This window comes from Asparagus officinalis, chromosome 7 (assembly GCF_001876935.1).
Source record: "Asparagus officinalis chromosome 7, Aspof.V1, whole genome shotgun sequence".
Taxonomy (NCBI): domain Eukaryota; kingdom Viridiplantae; phylum Streptophyta; class Magnoliopsida; order Asparagales; family Asparagaceae; genus Asparagus; species Asparagus officinalis.
Window position 1 is genome coordinate 21,061,598 of NC_033800.1, and position 3,261 is coordinate 21,064,858.

Here is a 3,261-nt window from a genome sequence, read left to right on the forward strand (position 1 = left end):
GATTTAAAATATTTATTAGATCTAGATATTTTGATTTGTGAGAAATTATCGAGTGTGCTTATATTGTGCCCATGTTGGAGAAATCCAAGTAGAGCAAAAATGATAAAAGATTATTTACAATGAATAAGATTTTGTTAGAATACTTGCTAAATGCTTTTGACTCATCTTTTTCTTACAAGTTTGTTCATTTTGATAGTGCTTACAAATTATGAACATTTATTGAAGCGCATCAATGTAACTTGTTGGAGATTCAAAGCGATTTGGCAGAATCGACTTCAAATAAGTTTGGATCATCATCATCATCATCTTACACATGGCCACAAGGGATAACCCTAGTGTGGTAAGCGATTCGGAATCCGATAGTGAATTATCCATTAATGAACTTGCTTGTGCATATGATAAATTAATGCATGCTTACACAAAGTTGCATAAAAATTTTATTGACTTAAAAAACAAGCATGTAGAGCTAAAATCTAATCATGATATGCTAGCATCCAAATTTAATATCATTGCTAAAGAAAATATAACTCTTAAAGAAAACAATGATATAGTGAATTTGAAAAATAAAAAATTGACTTCTAATGTAGCTAGCTTATCACATGACAAAAATAATGCCATATTAGAAGTAGAGTCTATTAGAAATGATTTTGCATCTTTTAAGAATGATCATGCTCTTTCTACTTCTATCAACAATGCATTTGTGTTTAACGATGAATTGAATCATGTGAAAAAGCGCATATCTTGTTTAGATTCAACCTTAAACACATGCATTGATAATCATAAGAAACTTATAGATTAGTGTGCTAAATATAGTGCTACAACTTTTAAATCACCTACCCACTATGGACACTTGTATAGCAAAATTTATAAATATACCATTTGCGGTCGAAAAGACCATTTAGCTAAATTTTGCTATAATGCACATAAATCTTCTAAGACTAATACTTTTTGTGCATCTCATAAGGCTTCTTCATCACACACACATGCGCATGTACCTATTGTTCATCATAAGCATGCTCATGTATTTAAATGTGATTATTGTGCTAGATTTGGCCATTTGGCCAAATTTTGTTTTGATTTAAAGAAAGTTTCACATTTGCAAAATAATTTTAAAAGACCATCCATGTTTGCAAATGTTTCTCATGCACATCCATATGATCCATAAACACAAATGATCTTTTTCATTGCACATATTGCAATCGAAATGAACATTTGAGTGATTATTTTTATGATCGGACTAGTGTGCTATCCCAAAAGGAATCACAACCCTAGGACTTTGAACTTAAATGATAGGGGTCATGTTCCTAAATCTTTTGGCACCAAAATCATTTGGGTACCAAAACTTTTTTGATTTTAAACCAAGATTTTTAGCATTTTTAATTTTTTTATTTATTGGTTTTGAAAAACGTGTTTTGAAATTTATTTTTTAATAAAAACAAAGTTTTTAAGTCAATACTTTTGTTTTCACTTAATTGGTTTTGAGTTTTATGAGAGGTTTGTGTTTGAGATACCCCCCAGATTTATTAGAGATTTAGTTCCATATCATGTTTACCGGGTGCTAATAGTTTATATGGGTTGGAACAAGCTCAAGAGCTTGATATAATTGTCTCTCTTATGTTCTTGTCAAATATGACAAAAATTAATATTGGTTTCGTTTTATATGTGATTTCTTTTGATTTATGATTTCATATGAGTGATTTTTTTTCATTTGAACGTTCATGATTGTCATAATTTTCATGATTCTCATGTTTTGTTCTCATTTGAAAATATTTTTCATGACTTTCAAGTTTTTCATTCTTTGATTTTATAAATCAATAAATTATTTTTATGTTTGAGACCTCTATGACACCTTTCTTAATAATATATTCATATGTGTTCTCTTGAGCTCTTTATATGCGAGTTACGGTTGGCATGATTTTATATTTATGCTTGCTCACATATGTGTACATTGGTTTTGTGTTGTTTCTAATGGTTTTGTACTTATGGGATCATTGTAAACACTTTGGTGATGATATTTATATGTTTGATCTCATGGATCGTCTCTTTTGTGCTTTATAATGTATTCCTTCATATGTTTTGTGTTTTATGTTTGCTCACATTAGATATCATGTACACATATTCTTGTGTGGTAAATGTATAAATATATGTTGTTGCTTGCCATAGTCATCATTGCATACATTTTATATGACATTTTGATAGAGGGAGCTTTTCTCTATATTTGGTTTATATTCACCCGTGCTCATTGATAGGGGGAGCTTTCGCTCTCTTCATTCTTGTTGTTTCCCACATTTTTGATGTTGACAAAGGGGGAGAAACATTATGAGTATAGCTTTGGTTTTATGCATGATGTTTATGATTTACATATTCATTTAGTATCATGCATATTTTTATATCTCTTTGTGTAGATTGTTTGTCATCATCAAAAAGGAGGAGATTGTTAGCCTTGTTAGATCTCATGTTTATGAGTCTACTTTCTAATCTTGTTTTGATGATTACAAATAATTCCTAATAACGTGTGTCGAGTGTTGTATTTTCTTATTAGGTATTCTACACAAAGATCCTAGTTGGAGGTTGGATGGAATCGAGTATTCACGATCATATTCATTAGAGGATGGAAGGAATAAAGGAGTGAAGCAATGCATTCAAGTCAAAGATTCAAGATCAAGCTTCATACGTAAAGTTTATCAAGTCGAACTTATTGAAGATCAAGATTGCTTGGGTAAATTAGTGTAGGTGTTATATTATGTGTGTTTAATACTTCAAGCTCAATATTATATACACACACAATTTATTGGTTTAATATATATATATATATTTGTTTTCATGTGGATAAGTTGGTTTTAGTTTAGCTATGTACATATGAAACAAATAAACATTTTCATATACATGTTCATATGTTTTATAATCTATTGTATTTGGAAAAATATTATGTTTTTGGATTATAGACTTAATAACAATATTTCATATCATTTATCAAGTCTATAAATCTATTGGAGAGTTTTTAAAACTTTGGTTTATGTCAAAACATCATATTTCAAGTATATCAAGTTTTTATGGTTTGGATATTTTTACAAAATGATGAGTTTTCACAAATGGAAAATAAAATTTAAAAAATTCTTTTTGTAACATGTTCATATTCATGTTTACAAGCATTCCCCAAAGTTTTATAATTTTTGGAATTTGTTTGATATTTTTTTACAGGGTTTAAAATTAAAAAAAACTGCATTTTAGGTTCTGTGTCAGTTTGCGGTCGACTGGCCA